The 23,364-nt window shown below is 41.0% G+C and overlaps 1 pseudogene; it reads right to left on the reverse strand.

Moving 5' to 3' along the window:
* Positions 1–23,364, reverse strand: part of LOC138540899 (vitellogenin-A2-like) — an 83,143-nt pseudogene that overhangs the window by 39,474 nt on the left and 20,305 nt on the right.

The raw sequence follows: 23,364 nt of genomic DNA on the forward strand, positions 1-23,364 counted from the left end.
TGCCTCAGGCACATCAAAGTTACCCAAAGTTCCCACAGCTATGCCCGGTGGACACTATTCCAGGGGAATAACTGTGCCTGGGCCACTGCCTATGACTATGCTCACAGTACAACAAACACACCCCCATTGACCACCACCATCTAAAAGACAGGTTCACAGATCCTGATCTGCAGACTTCAATGGGGTTCATAAAGCTAAGGGTGAAGACCATATTGACAAATCCGCCACCATTTCATTAAAACAAGTCAGATTCTAGTGCAGGCCATAACCCGTTGTGTGAGTGACCCAGAGTGTTGGTCCATGCCCCTTTCCCAATCACTTTCAACATAGTACCTGCAAACCCCCAGGTGAAGTCCTTAGATCAAGATGGCAGCCAACTAAAAATGTGCAGTACATCACCAACCAATCCAAATTGCTTTCTTTAATTTAACCAAGCTGCTTCTAACTTCCGTCCACTTCAGTTCATCGATCTGCCAATCCAAATGAACTAACCAGGCTCTGCAATAGCAGCATGCACTTCTACAGGCTGGTCGGTGAGCTCAGAATTTTTGTGCCTCACGTTTTCCCTTTTTTGGATAGCTTTTTAAAAAAGAAATGTATAAGGGAAAAATTTAATGCTGGTTTGGTGTCACTCCGTCCAGTATTTTGATGAAGCTGAGTACAAACATTCCCTACATACGTGTTTCTTTCCCCCGGAAGGAATCTCTCAAAACGTTTGAATAAATGTCTCTCAAATAAGTTTGGTAAGGGTTTCTCTTTGGAAAGTTTGTTTTCTCCTATGTCGAGTCCAACCTAACCACAACTATAAGATTGCTATCTCCAAATCTAATATATATCATCAGAAACATTCCCATCAACCTTGGTTGCCTGGAACATTCTGAGCCTGTACCACGGATAGGTTGCCATAGGCTACCCAGATCACAATGAACTCCAGGCCACTTAAACAAATACATTGCAGTTTGTATAACAAATTCTTGGGTGACAGGACAAAAGCCACCATTCATATTGCATACATGCCAACCCTCCAGATGTAAGAGGGAGACTCCTGATCGTTCAATTTTAAAATATTGTTATTTTTCACTTCCTCCCACCTAAAATAATTGTTACCCCAGTGCAATCCTGTGGGAAAATGTATTTCTCCTGCTTCCCGTGATGGATTCTCCCCTCTAGCTGCATCAAAACGTTGGCGTGTATTTATTGGTCCCCATTTTTGTCTGCTGATTTATTTTATAGCTATGGTTCATGTCAGTATTAACCGAACAGACAATGGAAGACCCGCTGTTTATGCAAAATTATAACTAGAGCGGACATCAGGAAATGAGAACAGCCTGGATGGCTCTACATTGGTACAGTAGAATACAATCATGACTCGATCAAGAGTATTAAATATATAGGAACCATATCAGGAAGTGTTCATTTGCATAAAGGCACAGGCATGTAAAGGCTCTCATTGGAGAAGATCAATCTCCCTTTTATTACATTGCCCATCAATGCCTTGATTCGCCATATAATAATATTTAAGCCGAAAACTAATTTACAGTGCAAATCCTCCATGAGAGTAGGGCATTGTTCTTGCTTCCTCTAGGGGTGGATACATCCTTCATCAATGTCTGCCGCAAAGAGCACTTTGCTCAGCATATGGAGATGAAGTGGCTCCCTATCGTCATCTCCATAATGAATCTTGGGATCATCGTGGATTACAAGATGGCCTTAGATTAAACATTAATTTTGCCATGAGGTTTCTGAGATTAATGCACTAGTTTCAACACAACTCAACTGTGTTGGTAACATCTACCATGGCCTCCTTAAGTAGCCATTGTTTGGCTTTGATAAGTACAGAATAGTCTGCCAAGGTTTGTGATAACATGTTGGCAGAGTATTCATTGATCAGGAACACTGACCATTTAGCCTCCATTCTGAAATCTCTCCCCCTGTGAAGCAGGAAATCACATTCAAGCACATTTGTTTTACATACAGAGCTGCCAGGGCAATGGTCCAAAATGTTTTGAGATTTTACTATGGTATAACTTATCCCAGCCCTTCTGATCTAAATATAAATGAAGCAGACATGATTAAAAATCGATTGATCTGGAAGTCTGTTACCAAGGGCCCACTCTGGACCCCCCAGCTGCTCAACCATCCAGCGTTCCATACAGGCATGAAAACAGTCATATTACAGGAAAGGGGTATTCATGTATTGCACCTGTAACTTAACAGCAACGGAGACCGCATGGACAGTCCATAAGGGTTACACCCTTCAACCTCAGTATTAATAAACTTAATTCTTCTTCTCAATTCCCACCTTCACACCAGACCTATTCTCAGAGGTATCCACATGCTCTCAACTACCTGTGTCTCCATTGTCTAATGCTGGAAACCTCTCAAACTGAATTCCTTTATCTTCCAGCCCTCAATGCCTCACTCCCCTGTTTATTACCACCTTCTTCCCCCGAGCACCTCCCCAAGTGTTCAAGGCTTGCATCTTTGGGGTCCTCCAACAATAGCAATCTAAAGCTCCATCATTTCACTGTCTCTGCTACCAGAGCTGAACAGATCAACCTGCTACACATCAGGAAGACCCACCCTCGTCATACCTACCACTCCAACAAACTGCTCATCTGCATCTTGACGCTGCCTGATCTTTCTTTTGAGCCTCCCTCATTACTCCTTTGCCCCTCTTGACAAAAGTCACAATTTGTCCACTCATAAAAGTTATAATCTCTCCTGCTCATCACCAACCTCTTGCCCACTGCCTAAATAGATCATTCTCTATGCCCAACTAGCCAGTGTACACTTTTCTATTCCTGAAACTCACCTTACATCTTTTCAAAAACGAACCCCCTACCTGACTGCTTCTATCACTCATCAGTCTCCCCCTAGGACCCTTCTCAATCTCTCTTCCCCTCTCCAACCCCGCACAGCCTTTTGATTCTGCTTCTGCTCTTTCATCCCCCTCACCACTGGAACTCTATACACCCTTCTATTAAAAACACAATCAATATTCATGTGGTCAAGTCTGCCCTCAACCACCATCTCTTCTACTTTAAAGGTGTTCCCACAGTATCCAGTAACTCTTCTTTCACCCCTTGATAGCCCCCTTGACCATAACTGCACTTACATTAACATGCTCCACAGGGGATGGATGTTACTCCTCTCTGTGTCATTCCATCTGTTTTCATCCCCAACCTGTGTTCTGCTCTTCTCCTAGCATCATCTCATACAGTGTCCAGTGTGCATTACACTAGTTGAAGGCGTTGTGTCGCAGGGCTGCCATGTCTACTATGTGCATTTCTTTAAGTGTTATTTATTAATAAATGGAAGTTCAAAATCCGAACCTGACTCGGAAAACATACACCTTTGCTAAATCTTTCGGAACATGGACAATGGGCCTCATTACATGTTTGGCGGTCTGGAAACAAGCGTGCCAGTAGCAAAGTACAGGCACCCTTTCTGGACCTGCTGGGAGTTCAGACACCTACCAGCAGTGTTTTCACTGAAGCACCGTTAGCGACAGTGCCGGTACTTCATGAGACTCCACAGGAATGGGGATTTACCGTTCCGCCACCTGGCATGATATCCCGATGGCACCGGCGAGGCAGGTGGCCGAAACAGTGTTACAGGGTTGCCGGTAACCCGCCGCCTTCCGGACGGTTTTACCGGCAACCCTATAATGAGAGCCAATGTCTGGCTTTTCCACTATTGGGGAAAGATCCTGCATTCTCTACACAGTCACTATAGCCACTGACTTTGCGATCATCTAGTCAATACAAGACTGTGAACTGAATAAGTATTATGTGCTGGAGCCATAAAGAAACTCCATATTAATTAAATAAATACATTAAAACGAGGTTCAAGTGATAAGGCCACATCACCCTAGCTTACCCTAGTGAACAAGACCCTCTGCATTTCACATTGCAATTTTCCGTGTCAAAGGCCCAGTTTGATTACTGATACATGTAGTTATTTCTGTGCTGCCTGTTCTCTTTGATCATCAATTTGCAAAAGCTGTTCTGTAAGCAGACATCACAGAATTTGAACTCATTACCCTATGAAATCCACCAAGATGACAGTAGAATCCAAGCATGAACACTAACTACACCAGCTTATCCATTGCCATATAGCACCAATGGATTTTTTTCAAGTGGTTGCAGTGCTTAAATGAGTAAAACTTGCATATTATATACACAAGGACAGCACTTGTCAGGGAGACTAGAGCTGACATGATAGACATTAACTAGACGTGGATAGCATTTTAATCTTCCAGCTAATTATAATGTGCTATGTTATGTTGTGTTGTATTATGCTATGGTATGTTAATGGCGGTACTTTTAGAATTCAAGTGGCCTCATTGCACTAGGACTGAATTGTCAGCTCACATGCAATACAACTGGGAGGTTGGTTCCTTAGCTATAATGCATTGGGAATTAGTAGGTTATTCTTGTAAGTAGGGCAGATCCCTATGTGTAATCGGGGTTGAGTAACATAGGCATGGGGCCAAATAACGGAACATTCTATTCTACCCCCCTTTGTGAACTTGTTAAATCTGCCTATGTTTATTGTTATAGTTTTAGCAAGGGTGGAGTTAATCGTGGCGGGACTCCCTTTCTCCTGCGCACCTCCTCTTTTCTTGTTTCCGAATCTCAGCAGACAGATTTCTGAGAACGCTCACACGCAACGAACTCGCCGGACCCGACCAACGATCGGCTATCCAGCCCCCCTTGTGCCCTTATCTGGGAGGACCAGCCTACAGTATCTTGAAGCCCACCCCTTAACTCAATTGGCCTTGAAAAAGACTTAAGTTAAAATGCGCGTCGGCTGTGTAGCGATTTACCATATCAAAAACTTGTCATTCATTTCTACAATGATGTTTTCTTTGGTGCTAACTAACCAAAAATAAACAAATTAATGACTAAGACCTGACTGGACCATATAATTGATCAAAATCGCTCAACAGCGACCACTGGACCATCATACCCTACCAGCACCCAATTGATACAGAGTTTGTCATCCCCACACTATGTTTATTGTTAAACTGCTAGCTTATTTTAAGCATTTATTAGAAGAATACATGTTAAATCTCTCCTAATGAATGACGTACCCCTCTAAAAGGCTGGTAGGCGATAAACACAACCATAAATTACCCCTTTATTCCACTGGCCAGTGGGGCATCATCTTCCTAATTAATCTTGGCTCCCAAATTACTTTTGAGATTGCAAGTCACACCTGAAGCAGAGTGATGCCAACACGCATAATACAGATGAGAGGGTGGAGAGCACATGGGTTTAGTTCCTTATGTCCATCAGATGGTACCTCTGTACAGAGGCCAAGCTAAGACGTTGAGTGCTCCTGAAATATGCTCAAACCACACTTGCATGTGCTACAGACTAACTCCCGAGAGCAACAGTTCAGATTCCCGCAGGTTCACTGATCTTGCAACAACATATCGATGACTAGGAAAGTGGCCACCACCTTGAATTAGCAATCACTTGATCCTACAGATCAGTAAAGCTGACAAAGATGGCGCCTTAAATCTGCACACTCGCAGAACCAAATTGAAGTACCTCTCTCCTGGCAAAGGAGAGAGGTGTGTGGACCAACCAGATTGGTTCATGAATATAACGTTTTCTGAAGTCATGCAAAGCTACTCATAGCGTGATTTCACATTCTTTGAAATTAGTTCATTATAGGCTGCCTTACATTTGGCCACATCAGTAACAGCTGCAAACATGCTTCTCTTTCAAATGCATAGCTTAAGTTGCACATCATGAAACTCATAACACTCAGCAAGTCTGGCATCTAATGATCTAGCCGTAGCTTCTTATATTGCTTGTCTAGAAGGCACCATATCATGGACATGTTCCTGAAACATGGTATCACTAAAATCAACACCCATGTAAATCCCACCAAACACTCTCTTATCCAGTCCAATGCCTCAGTACCCTTAAGCTCGCTCAAGTTCCATTGAAAGAGTTTAAAGATGAGCATGTGGTATGTCTTACTCTATTTCCAACCTGTCTTTGGACTTTAATTCCCATCCTCTATAGGGTCATTCCGCTACATATTTAGGAACTCAAAGATGTGAATCTTATGGAGAGAGAATTCCTTGAATTAGCTTCTGTGGCAGTATCGTAAAGCAGCAGCACACCCACACAATTGTGCACAGAAGCAAAGCAATGTAGACGAGGTGGGGCACTAAAAAGTCCATAACATAATGTCAGAACCGGGTCAGTAGTTTATTCAACAGCAGCATGTGTACCTAAATATCACTAGATATTTACTTACCTGGGAGTAATATCAGCATGAACTTGAATATCAGACTCCAGAAGCTGAGCGACACTGAAATCCGAGGATGGAGTGGGTGCCACCTTTACATCAACTGTGAAAGACAAAGATCCACATTAAATAAAGCACGGCACTGCTAAAATCTTAACAATCTGGGATCTAACACAAAACACTCTCCTTCTCAAATCAAGGAGAAAGCACATTTCATCAGACTACCACTTTAATCTTACTGTTAATAGCAGCATTGGCGACAGCAGCAGAATATAAGTTCAATTCCATGGGTAGACCAACGCAGGTGGGAACGATGTGGCGGAGTTCAGCTGCCAAAATTGGTTGGGAGTATTGTCCAGCAACACCATTGAGACGTTTGTTCATGGCATTCTTCACCATGCTGTGTCTTGCTGCTGGTTCATAAAGAGCCTTTCATGGGTCAAAGAAACAAAGGGGGAATTAAACCAGAGGAACGAGTGGAAGACCAGCAATGGGGGGTGTTAAAATGTGACATGTGTTACCTTGATTGCACTCTGAATAGACTCCTTCTTGAGGTCAGCAAAGCAAATTTCCTGGCCCAATAGTTTAATGTAAGCAGAATTCAGAGGTACTTCCGAAGGCAATCCTTTCCATTGAAACAACTAAGAACATGTGAAAAAAACACAGCACTTATAGTGATATGTTTTTAATTATTGAACAAGAAAACAAATCTCCTGTGTACAACATAATCATTAAAGTTGTGAGCATTTATTTGGATAAAAGGGAATCATCTTGATTGATGAGTGAGCTTGGATGTAAGAGGTAGTAGTGAGGAACCTGGGTAGATGTATATTATCTCCAAAGTGCTGTAAAATGGTACTTCATCAAACTGCATGTACTGGAAAGGGTTCCATGTGTTCATATTACCGCAAAAATATATTGTGATACAAAAATATCAACATATTGACCCATGGACCCTGCGGGGGACACCCCCGCAAACACCGCTTCCACAAAATATCCTCCCCAAAAATATCTCCTATGGCGAGACAAACGGCCATATATACGCCGATATTTTGGGTGGGGATATTTTGTAGGGATACCTTGCAAAGGCGAATAACGCTAGCAAATGCACTACGTAATGGCATGCCTAAGGACAATATATATTGCTATCTACTTCAGCGCATAGCTTAGTGGGCTACTAAGGAATGCACAGGAGTAGGGTATGGTAACTATCTTGAGGAGGCAGCTCCACACATTCGGTTGCCTCTCAGCTTTACCGCACCTTGGAAAGCAGCAACGTCCTGGTGCATTACAAGGAGGTCCTACTGGCCCATACAGTCGTACATGTTTCTTTCCTGGTTGGACATACAGTGGTCTCATCAGTTGGTTTTCAGGGAAGCAACGATTCTGAACTGAAAAGATCCACAAGACTTGCCCATCTCAAGGATTCCAGTGGTGGAGAGCCAAGAGATGCTATAGAACGAGTTAGCAGCACTGAGCCTTTTCTTAACAGATAATCATACCAGAACAATCAAAATACAACAACACATCCACACATAAGGTAAAAAGCCACATTGAACTAAAATGCAGTTGAAAGTGGTAATAAATAGTCTATCCTCTAGCCTCAATTTTAAGAATTCCGATATTTAGCTAATTTTCCAATTTATGTCACCTTTGATGCTTGGCTTAGTGAAATGTTTAAAAGCCCATCACAACAATTTCATCAATTGTTTGCTTTAATAGTTAGGATAAATGTGTAACAAGTAAAGAAGCTTTATTACGACTTCCCTGTGGTATTTCCACAGATATACTGTTAAACTTGATTACTGCTCTCATCACTTTGTACGATGGGTTTACCACCGGATTAGAAGTGGCGGCATGGTGCTTTTAATCCCCATTTTCTGAGTCTATATGATGCCATTAGGAATTTGGCAGATTTACCACAATAGGTAATTCTGTTGTGGTAAATCTGCCAATCGTTGGCCTTGAAGAGGAGAATTTACCTCTGACTGCTGGCTGGAGGTAAACACTCTGCTTTGTGGCCAAACATGAATTTTGGCAGTGCTGTAATATTGGCAGTGATTCCATTACCATCCAAAAAAAAGAGGGGTAATGGAATTACCACCACTACCTTAATGCATTGCCAAACTAGTAATGAGGCAAATGATTTGCTAGATTGCATGCTTTGGTTCTCTGTCTCTATGTACTGTCAATTGTGAGATGTGCCACAGTCAGCAGGCCGCACACCAGCAAGGTGGCACTCTTCCAATGCTATTTTTGGGAGGGACCTCTATTTCTTTCCCTACCCATTCTCAATTAGCTGCAGCCTCGCTCCACTCCATGTCCCCCCTCCACATCCCTCCTCGCCCACCTCCTTCCCATTGAGGCCCACTTATTGCACTTACCATGTCACCTGTTTCCACTCGCAGGCCGCCAGGGTCAGCCCACACACAGCATTCTTTTGTGCATCAGGTTTTACCCTTGCGACCTCCATACGGCAAACAAATACTTTGGATGTGTTATTCTAAGTATTGTCAAAGAAAACACCAATTAAGCACTCTCATCACAGAAAAGTACACTTTCTGGAGGCAGGAGTGGTTGGGGTCTCATTTGTATGTAACTTCTTAGGGAAAAAACATATTTTATTCATTTTAAAGAGGGAATCATGCATGATTATTGGTTAAATTCAAAATGTATTGGTGTGAGATATGACAATCATGTTTGTTAGATAGCAATGCTAGGATAGGTGTGGATACACAGAAAGAAGTCTTACAGTTTTCGCTATCTGCATTATCTTTTTGCGCATTGGGCACTGAGCAAATGGGACATTCTGCTTCCTCAGAGTTTGTTCCAGGCCTTCGGCTCGGAGAGCAACCTAATGAGACATAGGAAAGAATTTTACCTTGGACGATTCCATAGCAAAACATTCACGTAGCAGCTGGAAGACCACTATATGTAGACAAAATTAGGTTAACAGTTCAGAAACATGTTAAAATATTTATTGACTAATTTCGGGGTCTCTAAGAATATAAGATCAATGAAGATATTATATATTTTGCCGCTCAATGTATTGCCAAAAAAGTGCCTTTTTCCTTTTCCTGTGGACCTTCCAAGACAAGCTTGGATAGCTTACAAAATGGACAAAGTTTAGTCGCAGTCAACATGAATGCACTCATGTATGAGTCAAATGGAGGATGACATTTAGAAATTTAGAAATATCTTTACCTCTCTTTTATGTGAAAGATTGCAGTGACATCAGTGCGAGAAAAGGCTAAATTCAACTCTCTCTTCTTCTTCAAGACCCAATCAGCCCCCAAAACACTTCATTCAAATTATGTACTAACTGTGACATGTACTACCCCCATTCAAATGTTAATGTTGGCTTTCCCTTTGGCTAACCTGGGAAAAGTGAGTGATGTCGCTCTGACATCCATGCTAGAATTGTATAGATGGTGATATTCTAGCCCTGATTTTGACATGGATGTGGCTGAGACAAGCTGATGGTCAGGTGTCTGATAGTCTGATAAGAAGTCCATCCTCTTAGCCAGCATGAAAAGGTAAAACATACCCTCATGGAATTCCTTGGAATCTTTGTCAGTTTGACTTTTATAAACAGGCTTTGCTGATAAAAGTCACAGGCAAGCAGATCTGAGTGAATGATGGGTGCCAAACTGGGGATACAAATTCAGCTGATCTCATAGCGTATTGATCACATAATTCCAAAGTAAACTTAAAAAGTTACATTCTCCCACTTGTAACATACCCTCATTTGTGCGGACCCTATGTATATGTTACCTCAAGCATGTAAGCTAGAGGAAAGTGAGGGTATTTGGTACTGTACCAAGGTCGGCCAGCAATAGTGTCCAACATGTTCTGAGTAGCATAAAAGAGAAGGAACATGCCTTAAGTTAACAACTCAGTGAACATTATCTGTGGCCTTGGAAAATGTTCCTGCACTTGGAAGCAGTACATTGATTCGCTGAAATATTCATAGTCTTTACCTCAAAAAGATCAACCTCCCCACCAGTGAAGTACCCTCGCATCTTAGAAGAAGCAAATACTGGAAACATAGTGTTGGCACTGTTCATTATAAGGATATCAGCAGCTGCGCCACCCATCAGTGGATCTAAAAAATAAACAATAATTGAACATTTTCTTCAAAAATGTTGTTTTACACTAACATAAAATTCTCAACAATTGCTCTTCAATGCGGAAGACACTACATTTAAAAAGGATGTTTGCATTTGCTTAATGTATATTTTAGGTCCCTTATAATGTAGAATACAACCAATACATATATACATATTTGAATTCCATCAAGTTGCATAAGAAAGAGTATGCTTGTATATATATATATTTAAGGAAAACACTTTACTTGCATAGACGTTAAGGTGAGAACATAACGCAACAAAACCCCTGTAATTCAGCTAAAGCCACCTTAAACTCGGGCCCCTGTTGCGCAGCCTATGACCACAATCATAACATCACAACTATTACATTGTATATAACAGATTACATCGATAACGGCATTATACATAACATGATTAATATGTTAGCGCATAAAAACTTTGATTTTCATAATAAAAATTTAGGCCTTGGACTTGGCCATTACGAAGGCTGTGGTCACTGGCCATCACCAAACACTGTAGCTGGTGGTCAGTTAGTGTTGCAAAATGCTAATGTGCCTGGTTAAAAGCCATGCCTCGTGGCCTGTCACTGTTTTAAAATATACAGTGGGCAAGGTGGAAAGCTATAGTCAGTGGCCTTGGCTAAAGGCCATAGCTAGTGCCCATTAATATGTCCGAATATACAGTCGGCACAGCCAAAGGCCATGGCCACTGCCTAGTTTTGTGTTGAAGACCATGGCTAGTGGTTGGTTATTGTATATAGTATACAGTGGGCATGGCCGAAGGCCATAGCTAGTGGCTGGTTGGTTTTGTATAATACACAGTGGGCACGGCACAAGGCCATGGCTCATTGCATGTTACTATTTTAAAATATACAGTGGACATGGCCGAAAGATGTACAAACAGCTCATGGTCAGAGGCCATGACTAGTGGCCCATGTATATATTAGTATATATAGTCAACAGAGCCAAGGATTGTGGCCACTGGCCAGTATTGTGCTAAAACCCATGGCTAGTGCATTTGTTTCAATTGCATTACATGCCTATTCTTGCACGCAGACTGCAACCATCCAAAGAACATTAAGTGGGACTGACATTGATTGTTTATTAGCTCACGTGTTCACTTGCTCATGCTGCTGTTTGTGCTGCTCGATTTTACCTGCAGATTGAAATAGGAAGCAAGAAGCAGATCGGATCAGGAGTTATCGGCCCGGGGCCTGTCTTTACAGCCCAAGCATAGCAAGGGCTTTTAATGAGGGGCCTTGGGCCGATAACCTCCGATCTGGCACACCGGATAGAGTATGAATGCTATTAGTTAACCCGTGGTGCTGAGAGCATTGTATTTTGTTTAAATAAACAAAATATTTTAGCAAGATAGCCGCCACAGAGCTGGAACAGAGTGCAACTAACTGATGAAGGAAATGCGATATTCCTTCAAAACATCAAAACAATACTCAAGATGTGCTAAAATACTATACTCAGTGTACCCCAAAATAAACCTTTTAAGGACTACGTATGTCATATAAATACACAAATACAATAAAATAAACAAAAATAAGTTTTTTATTATACCCGCGGCTACAGTTCATTGACTTTTATAATAACCGGGGTTACAAAAATTGATTAAAAAAGGGGCTCACTTCAGGTTTTATACTACAATACAACTTAAAAGATCAATACAGTATAACACTACTCATGTACTTATGCAAAGTAGCTAAAGATAAAGAAAGCAGAGAATAATACAAAACAGTAAACTGGGTAGGCAACCATTTCAGAGCCACACAGTATGATTGCTCCTTTTCATATTAATTTTGCCAAACTTTTTTCTTCTCTTTTTCTCCAAAGTCTCACATACACAAAAGTCTAAAAACACACAGCCAAAATAAAAAAAGACTACCAAATACCTACCAGGGCATTTTCACCCCCGACGTCACTATGCCTATAAAAGTAGCCTAAAAAAATAAATAAAACTCTGACACTCCAAAATATAAAGCCACGGGCAAAGAACTGCTCCTACCGTGGATATCGGTAGTCCTTCGTAGACTCGGATATAGCTGCAAATATCGACAAAACAGCCAGAAAATAAAAATCCTTTACTAACCCACAGGCTCTCACCAAGTGCCCTCCTAATCTGTGCCAGCTCCCCCCACTCCCCAGATGGCCTCCTCACCTCCCCTGCCCTCTCCTTTGCCCCACAACAGACACTGTTTCTGTGAAGCAGTTTGCTTTCAGATGTCTGCAATTCGGAGCTATGGCCGAGGCTACAGATAGCCCCGAACCCCCTCCAACTACCAAATTTTGCTTGGTGCCTTCTAGCCACCCAGCCCCACCTGTAGCCTGGTGGAAGGTGCATGTTTTTAGACCTGCAAATAGCTTTTTTCCTGCATTTCTTTTTCCCATATCCTCAGCTATAGCCGCGAATATCACTTGCATCGAGAGAAAAACGAGATGGTGGCCGTTTCATTTCTAATGACTCCCGGTTTTGGTTAAACCCTCTAAATATCTCGATCTATTTTTGGGAAGGGGACACCCATTTGCCCGTCAAATATTTAAAAAACTACTGCACGGAATAACCCCAAACCAGGCATGGATCACGAGTGAACGCTTCGTGCCCAAGTTGTTTCAGACTTGGTCCAAATCCATCGAGCCGTTTGGCCTGTGCGCTTTGGCAAAAATGTACCTTGTTTGTCTATGGGAAAATGAATGGGAAGTAGGCCGCACTTTGGAGAAAAAAACTTTTTGGACGCTTAATAACATTCTCCTTTTTCAACAAATCTTTACGAAACTTTGCAGTGTGGGGTGGCCCACAGGTTTTTAATGACTTTGGAAATTTCGGCCAAAACTGTTACTCAAATCAAAAGTTCTTAACCATAGAATTTTGAGGGGTTCCTATGGGAGTCTGACTCATGTTAACTATAGGGCGGCAACATATATAACTTTTATGATACACTTATCTCCACCACAGCTGCCTCTTACCGTTGTGCACTGGCCACCATAGAAATGGAAGAGAGGCTCCATTTGGAACACCATCTTCCAGCACCGTGGCGGCTATCTTGCTAAAATATTTTGTTTATTTAAACAAAATACAATGCTCTCAGCACCACGGGTTACCTAATAGCATACATACTCTATCTGGCGTGCCAGATCGGAAGTTATCGGCCCAGCGCCCCTCATTAAAAGCCCTCACTATGCTTGGGCCTTAAAGCCAGGCCCCGGGCCGATAACAGCTGATCCGATCTGCTTCTTGCTTCCTATTGCAATCTGCAGGTAAAATCGATAAAAACAACGAGCAGCATGATCAAGTGAACAAGTGAGCTATTAAACAATCAATGTCAGTCCCACTTAATGTTCTTCGAATGGTTGCAGTCTGCGTGCAAGAATAGGCATGTAATGCAATTGAAACAAATGCACATTTAAAAAACCTGTAGCTGCATGCATGTTTATATGTATCTATGTATTATAGAACGGCGGTCGTCGCCCTATAGTTAAGATGAGGCAGACTCCCATAGGAAATGCAAAGAAATGAATTGCTAATAACTTTTGACTCCTGTGACGGATTTGACTGAAATTGTGAAGACAACTAGGTACGCACTGCCCCCCCCCCTATACTGCACATTGTGGTACAAATGCGTCAACAAATGAAAAAAGTTTTTTCTGGACTGCACAGCCCAAAACACTGGAGGGATTTGGACCAGGTGCAAAACAACATGGGCACAAAGTGTTGACTCACATCCTTTTTGTGGTTTGGGGTTATTACGTCCAGTAGTTTTTTAAATATTTGACGGAGATGAGGATGTCCCCTTCTCCAAAATAAATAGCTATATCTCTGATAACTTGCCAAGAAACTGGGTGTTTACAAATTAAACAGCCGCGGTTGTACCCCAGGTTATAGCCCTGGCTATAGCCGAGGCTAATGGAAAATGAAACACACAAAAAAAGCCATTTGCATGTCAATAAGCATGCAAAGCCATCAGGGTAGAGCTGAGGGGAGACGCAAGAGGAAACCATGTGAAATGTGGGAGTTGTAGAGGAGCTAGGGACAAAGTCTGCAACACGAGGCTCACACATTTTTCCCATACCCTTGGCTATAACCTGGGGTATAGCCGCAAATAGTTCACCTCTCAAAGCAATCAGCGTCACAGAAACACTGTGTGTCGTGGGGGGAATGGGAGAGGGCTGGGGAGGTGAGGAGGTCATCAGGAGTGGGAGGAGCTGGCAGAGATGAGGGGGACACTTGGCGAGGGCCTGAGGGGGCAAAAGGAATGTGTTTTGCGGCTATAACCCAGGCTATAAAACTACACACAGCTGCTGCTATCTGTAGTCCATACACTGGAAACAGGCATCCGAGACTCCCATCCATGCAGTACACAGGAGCAACCCTGCTTAGCTTCAAAGCCTTAGCACAAGTTTCCAGATCAAAAAGCGACATGGCCTGAGGGGACAGGTCCCGTACTCGTTTTGCAGCTAAGCAGGGTCATGCAGTTACTGCATGGATAGGAGACAGTCCACAGTCCTGAATTCTGTGTGTTTTCTTAGTTTTAAATATCTCATAACACACAAAGAAAAACAATAAATAAACCACAATATTTGTTTTAAAACCGTGCTACTGTCAGTCTTTGAAAGTATTGCACTCTAAAGGGCAAGCTGTCCCATTACCGCGGACATCTTGTTACCAACATTATAAACACAACCCCGTGTCGGGACTTTTCATCAAAATGTATTTCATAGTTGATAGCATAAGTGATTTCATCAATGACATTTGTGATATCATCTTTGATGTCCTGGGTGTTAGTCTTAGCAGTGCATGGTGGTAGTGTGAGTTAGGGTTGCTTAACTTACTATAACTGGTGAATTTCTGGGGGGGGTTAGTTTTTACTTGTAACCATAACGTCCCTTTAACAAAGTGTATTCACTGAATATATATATATATATATATATATATATATATATATATATATATATATATATTTTGCCCCAATATGGTTTAAAGATCCTCTATGTTCCCAGTGCTCTCTGAGAGACCATTTCTGTTGCCTTTTGCTGAATTGCATTCTGGTATTTGTAGTCTCCCAGACAAGATGGGGGAATAATACCACAATTGTACACTTTTTGCCTAACATAGTTCTATATGGATTTATATTTTTGAGTGTCACTATGGTATGTGTACTTTTCAAGTTATCTTTATAGAGCAGAGTATTGTTGACAGCCAGACATTGGGGTGAGGAGGAGAAATAAAGACAGGGCAAGTAAGGCATGAGTATTTCCTCAGGATGTGGCCAGAGGGGTTGGAATCCTGGACAGTGGTGCAGTTATTCTCCCCTTATTCTGGCTGCTTTTCAGGCCGAAGTAAAGGACACATGTCGGTGGACAGCAGAAATTTTTTGGAGAGGGCAAACACAACCACTTAGTTTTTTTGAGGTTGCCAAGATTGCTCAAGTATTTGGCTAGCAGGAGTTTACTCAGGTTGTCATGTTCCCAGGGCAGACGCTTACCCACAAAACCAGAAGCACTTGTCTCGTATTGGGATTTTGTTTTCTTGGGATCATTTCACTACAGATTGCTGGGTTTATAGGTTGAGCACCATTTATACTTTGCCCGGATATTTATTTGAACATTTCCTCTCTAAGGTTCTTTTTCTGGTGTTCATTTCTTTTTTTGAAAGTCATATGCTATTTTGTCTTGCACTTTTTCTTCTAAAGGGAAGATCAATTGAACTACATTTGTATATTTCACTTTAAGACATATGTTCACTTACTGTGTGTACATTCATAGGTGTCAGCTTTTGATTTCCGCTATGGGGGCAAAAGAACCTGGGCATATGTTATTCTTACAGCCAGTCATGAGAGATATTACCCTACGTTTGTATGCAATGTAACAATAAAGGAATATGTGTGTGTTTACAGTTGAAAAAATATTCATCTGTGATTTTTTGAAGGGGGCACATGAGAAAACACTGAGAAACAAGGATTCAGAATGTTTTGAAAATACCGGAAAAACACCACAGAAGTAAAAAATAAACACTAAAAACAGGAAACCCTAATTATAAATATACACGCGGCTATGGCAAAAAGTAATTAAAAAGAGTTTCATAATTTTAACAGATACAGTGAGGTCGGGGTGAGAACTCACTGGCCATTCAGCTATGGCCAGTTATCTGGTAATGTTCTAAAATATACAGTGGGCACGGCCGATGGCCAGTGGTACAGAAAAAATCCACGGAATAACGAAACCCTTCAAATTCAATTAAAAATGTTAGTTAAAGATCAGTTAAGGTGAGTTAAGGTGAGAAACTTACTGCAAGTATACCGCTGAAATTCAATGCATCGGGAACTCAGGACCGGCCTTAGTTCCCATTCTTATCCGCCCTAATGCTATATCCCCTATAATGCTATTTTTTATGTTATTGTGAATCTTTTCTCTTATAATATAGATGTACTCTTGGGCTTCGGAACCCAAATGCCCTGAATTAAGTTGGTCCTGAGTTTTTTTATGCAAAATATATATATATATATATATATATATATACATATATATATATGTATATATATATATATATATATATATATATTGTCAATTCTACCTTAGGGTAGCCAAGTCGAGCTGCACTCTCCATAAAGCCATGCTTGCCCAATTTCCACCAAACAGCAAACAAAGGAGGGGGGGGGGAAGTAAAACTCCACACCAACCGCTTTCCGTTTTGTTAATTTTCTTCTTTTATTGATCCACACGGGAAAAAATATTTAAAAATCATGGAAATCCATTTCAAAAAGTAGAAAGTATGACCCCAATGTGGGTCCTCCCAAGTGCAGCACTCGAGGCGTGACGCGTTTCGCGGCCAACTCGCCGCTTTTTCACAACAAACAACCTCTCCACCATACACCACTTTAAAACATGAAGCTAGGAGGAGTAGAGAGGGAAAGGAGGGGGTAGAACGGCAGGCAACATAGAAATCAAAGAAGGCCTCATTTAGTGATCTGCATTACGTGCCTAAACCATGGCAGACATCTTTGCCTAGTAAGTTTGCCTGACAGACATACATTCATGCAAATGAGCATTTTGATTCTAGAGGTAAATTTAAAGTGCGTTGTGCATTAGCAGCTGGGGGGGGGTATGAAATATTCACCACCCAAGTTTTTTACTTTATTTCTTCCGATTTTAAAGTGACTAGTGCATAATTAAAAACGTCTATAACTACCTTGCTGGGGTATAAATAAGTATCTAAAACCCCAAAACATGGATCTCTGTAGCTCACCCTTAATCTGTTAGGTCTTTTAGTCACTATAATATTAGTGTCCAAGGTATAATCATTTATAGTATTAGATCTCTGCTTGGTCACTTGTTTATCTGTACTTAGTGCAAAACCATGGCAGACATCTTTACCTAGTGAGTTTGCCTAACAGACATACAATCATACGAATGATCATTTTTTTCTTAGAGGTAATTTTAAAGTGCATTGTGCATTAGCAGCTGGGGGGGGTGTGGAATATTCACCACCCAAGTTTTTAACTTTATTTCTTCCGATTTTAAAGTGACTAGTGCATAATTAAAAACATCTATACCTGCCTTAATAGAATATAAATGAGTATCTAAAACCCCAAAATATGGATCTCTGTAGCATACCCTTAATCTGTTAGGTCTTTTAGTCACTGTAATATTGGTGTCCCAGGTATAATTGTTTATATTATTAGATCTCTGCTAGGTCACTTGTTTATCTATTTGTTTAATGAAGTACTTAGTGCAAGGGAAATCCCAATTCCAGCATAATAATCGAAATTGAGATAATATTCTAGATATATCCAACCATAAATGGAAGATTATCCCCAGATGCATAACAGCACTAATAAATCGATATCCAGTTTGCAGACTATGTTTTTCTAGTTAAATCTACTTCCCAGTTAGCCTCTCCTTGCTCTTCTTCTCCCCTTCTCTACTCCCCCATTACCACATGTATAGAAAGAATAGTGCAAAGCAACAAATGTGCTCCGAAACAAACACACCATTACCAACATCATAAAAAAATTGTTAAAAACACAGAAACTTTAAAACCAACTATTTGATCTCTTATATCGTTACAGAGCACTAGGAGGAAAGAAAGGGACAAGAATATTCCTTTAGCTGCCCAAAAAGGTGTATAACTCTTCATCAATGTTGTGCCCGTTGGGATGTTTACTTTCAAAATCTAGTATACACCTTGTTTCTTTTTGTCTCAGTTGCTTCTCCCTGTCACCTCCCCGGGGGCCCAATTCTATTTTGTATACCCCAAAGAATTTAAAACTGTCTATTTCTTTGTTGTGACATTCATAGAAATGTTTAGCCATGGGGTAGTTCACATCGTTATGTGTGATGGCTCGCACATGTTGTTGTATTCGAATCTTTAACTTGCATTTTGTGCTGCCAATGTAGTATTTATGGCATGCACAGGTGAGGGCATAGACTACATAGTCTGTTTCACAGGTGATCCGTTGTTTGATCTCTGTTTTGTGTCCTGTCACTGGATGTTTAAAAGTGTCGCCGTCAATTGCAAATTTACATATATTACAGCGTGTGCATTTATGAAAGCCTTTCCTTTTCACTGTTAGCCAGTTTCCTTCTATCTTTTCTTCTTCCTTGGCCATAAAACTGGGAACCAGCATATCTTTGAAGGACCTATTTCTTCTGAAAGTGACTTCGGGATGGGGTTTGAGGCTTTTGGCCAGATCAGGGTCAGTTAGCAAAATGCTCCAATGTTTCTGCAGAATGTGTTTAATATTTTTTGACTGGTTGTCATAAGTAAGAATGCATCGGGTGCTCTTTTCTCCTTCTAATCGATCTTTGTTCTTATTTCCAGCTAATAAGGTGTGTCTTTCAATTGTTCTGGCTTTCAGGAAGGCTCTCTCGATGACTTTTTTGGGGTACATCTGCCTTTTAAAACCTGCTGCAGTCAATTTGCTTTCTCTATCGTAAGACTCCAAAGTGGTGTTGTTTCTTCTGAGTCTCACAAATTCTCCATAGGGCACACTCCAGATCACATGTTTAGGGTGTCCACTATGTGCGTGTAAAGGAGTATTAGAGCCAGTCTTCTTTCGATGCAGCTCGCAGGTTATTTTCTCATTCACAATTCTGATATTAACATCTAGAAAGGTAATTAGTGTCCGGCTGTGAGTTTCCGTAAATCTTAAGTTTTTTTTGTTTTGGTTCAATACCGTTACGTACTCTAACCATCCCTTTGCAGTGCCTCTCCAGATAACAAACAGGTCATCGATGTATCTTAACCATAAAACCACATTTTGCGTGTGTACCTGATTCCCATCTGACCAAGCCTCACGTTCTTCCCACGACCCCATCATCAGGTTTGCATATGAAGGCGCGAAAGTAGTTCCCATCGCCGTTCCTTGCATCTGCTTGAAATATTCATTGTTAAAAAGGAAGACGTTGTTTGTAAGGCATAGATTGATCATTTGCATCACCATCTCATTGTGTTTCAGGAAATTCAAAGATTTAGTGTTCAAATAGTGTAGACATGCTGTTTTCCCATCCTCATGTCCTATCGACGTGTAGAGGGAGACAACATCCATCGTGGCCATTAAAAAGTCTTTTTCCCAGGGAATATTTTCTATTTTACACAGGAAATCAGTAGTGTCTTTTACGTATGAAGGAAGTGTACACACAAAAGGGAACAATACCTCATCAATGTATTTCGATATATTTTCCAATGCTGAGCCGATTAGGCACACGATTGGTCTCCCTGGGGGTTGTTGCAGATTCTTGTGCACTTTAGGTAGAAAATATATGGTAGGAGTTATGGCTTTACTGATATAGAGAAATTTATATGTTTCTTCCGATATAATACCCATTTCTTCATATTTCTTTAGGAAGGATTTCACTGTTTGTTCTAATGCTGGCATAGGATTATCCTTTAGTTTCGTGTAGCACTTGGTGTCATTGAGCTGTTTATACGCCTCTTTAATGTATTCTGTTTTTTTCTGCAAAACAATATTATGTCCTTTATCTGAGGGTTTTATAATGCAGTTCTTCAACTCCTGCAGTTCTTTTAATGCTTTTCTTTCATTTCTTGTGAGGTTATCTTTGAATTTCACATTTTTAGTTTTTCGACGTAAGCTTTTTAAGTCCTCTATAACAAGATTCTGAAATACTCCAATAGTGCTAGCTACGTTTGTCGTGGGATTGAATTTGGATTTCGATTTCAGATTACTTTTTGCCATCCAATCAGTTCTGATCCCTATCTCTGCAAGATCAGTCGATAAGTTTTCTTCTTCCATGTCCATTCCTTTCTCTAGTTCCATAAGATCGGTAAGTATGTCCATTTCCTTAATCATAATCTCTGTTTTTCCTGTCTGTACTTCCTTTTTCTTTTGTTGCCACATGTTATTGGCAAAGAATTTCCTGAGACGAATCTTCCTTATGAAATGGTCCAGATCTATCCTAGTGTCCACATAATCATTATTAGCAGAAGGACAGTAGTTTAGTCCCAAACTCAGAACTTTTTGTTGAGTTGTTGTTAAGGTGTGATCAGATAAATTTATTATTTTAAAACTGCCATCCTCCTGCATATCAGCCTCGCTCAGTTGCCAGAGCGCAGCGATCTGCCCGAAGTATTGTTCTGGGAATTTCCTGCTCCGTTTTCCCCTCCTCGTTTTTTTCGGGCGCCTCTTCCTCTGCCACGATTCGCACTTCCACCTCTTTTTTGTTTGTTCTTTTTGCCATCTTGGCGTAGCAAACGCATTTCTTCTAAAAAATTCCTGCGCACTTGTGGTTCTTCTGTGTCGCTCCCTGTTATGTCAGACTCTGACATTGAAAGGGATTCGCTTGCACTTGTTGGTGTAATTTCGGTGGTTATCGGTGCTGCTCTGGAAGATGTTAATCTCATCTGATCAAACCTTCTTGCAAAGGTGTATACTCTGCCCATTTCATAATCTTCCTTGTCTCTTAAAAACTTTCTTTGTTTTCTTTGTTTTATTTCTTCCTCATACTCAAGCAAGTTTCTTTCCATTGAATCTTTCAATTTCTTCCCATCACCAGTTTCTGTAATCAATTTTAATTTTTCTTCCACTTTTGTTATTTTTTCCAGTAGCCTCTCGCGATCACTGCCTGCATACTTTATAAGTAATAGAAGGAAGGTTTTTGAACATTGGTTGGTGGCCCCACTCCATTCTTCTAACATCAGTGGGTCCTGTTCTTCGAAGGATGGAATTGTTAAAATCCTCAGTCCTCTCGGTATTCGCCCAACTTCTACATAATTTTTTAGGGAGTGCTCCTCCCACCATTTGCTAACCTCCTTACGTTGTAATTTTTCAAGTTCTTTTAGCAGGCCTATCTCGCTGTCATTTTTAGGTATTGCTTCTGTGGGTATATCTTTTTTTGTGGTCGATTTTAAAGTTTCATTGAAAAGTGTAAGGGCCTGTGCCCGCCGTGTTGCTTCTCTCTGCTCCTGGGAGTTTGCCATATTTTTCAAGTGTCCCTTTAAGAGTAGTCACGAGTTTAATACACTCCAAATACTTTGCCCGTGTGGAAGTGTGTGGTTTTTTCCTTTTGTTTTTGCTGATTTAAAAGTGGAGGGCTTTTTGATTATGGAACTAGTGAGAAGAGTTTTAAATCCACTTCTCAAGTCGTGTTCTTTTTCCGAGTAAAAAAGAATTACAAATGCAATTTTTGTTCGCTTGCACGTTACAGAAAACAACTGCTGTACTCACCCAGCTCCACCTTACCGCCTGTCCTTCAACCTGCGGTTCTGCGTTGCTCTTGGGTTTTCCAGCTGCCGCCTCCGTATTCCCGTGCTTCTGTTGTATTGCCGTAATCCGAGCAGCTACAGGACAATCCGTCGATTTCTCCGTGTACACTGTGCGCTCCTCCTCCAACCTTAACACTGGTGCTCCGCTCCACGCTGACACGATCACAGCGTTTAAAGATATTGTCAATTCTACCTTAGGGTAGCCAAGTCGAGCTGCACTCTCCATAAAGCCATGCTTGCCCAATTTCCACCAAACAGCAAACAAAGGAGGGGGGGGGGAAGTAAAACTCCACACCAACCGCTTTCCGTTTTGTTAATTTTCTTCTTTTATTGATCCACACGGGAAAAAATATTTAAAAATCATGGAAATCCATTTCAAAAAGTAGAAAGTATGACCCCAATGTGGGTCCTCCCAAGTGCAGCACTCGAGGCGTGACGCGTTTCGCGGCCAACTCGCCGCTTTTTCACAACAAACAACCTCTCCACCATACACCACTTTAAAACATGAAGCTAGGAGGAGTAGAGAGGGAAAGGAGGGGGTAGAACGGCAGGCAACATAGAAATCAAAGAAGGCCTCATTTAGTGATCTGCATTACGTGCCTAAACCATGGCAGACATCTTTGCCTAGTAAGTTTGCCTGACAGACATACATTCATGCGAATGAGCATTTTGATTCTAGAGGTAAATTTAAAGTGCGTTGTGCATTAGCAGCTGGGGGGGGGTATGAAATATTCACCACCCAAGTTTTTTACTTTATTTCTTCCGATTTTAAAGTGACTAGTGCATAATTAAAAACGTCTATAACTACCTTGCTGGGGTATAAATAAGTATCTAAAACCCCAAAACATGGATCTCTGTAGCTCACCCTTAATCTGTTAGGTCTTTTAGTCACTATAATATTAGTGTCCAAGGTATAATCATTTATAGTATTAGATCTCTGCTTGGTCACTTGTTTATCTGTACTTAGTGCAAAACCATGGCAGACATCTTTACCTAGTGAGTTTGCCTAACAGACATACAATCATACGAATGATCATTTTTTTCTTAGAGGTAATTTTAAAGTGCATTGTGCATTAGCAGCTGGGGGGGGTGTGGAATATTCACCACCCAAGTTTTTAACTTTATTTCTTCCGATTTTAAAGTGACTAGTGCATAATTAAAAACATCTATACCTGCCTTAATAGAATATAAATGAGTATCTAAAACCCCAAAATATGGATCTCTGTAGCATACCCTTAATCTGTTAGGTCTTTTAGTC

This window comes from Ambystoma mexicanum, chromosome 1q (assembly GCF_040938575.1).
Source record: "Ambystoma mexicanum isolate Mex_15411 chromosome 1q, UKY_AmexF1_1, whole genome shotgun sequence".
Taxonomy (NCBI): domain Eukaryota; kingdom Metazoa; phylum Chordata; class Amphibia; order Caudata; family Ambystomatidae; genus Ambystoma; species Ambystoma mexicanum.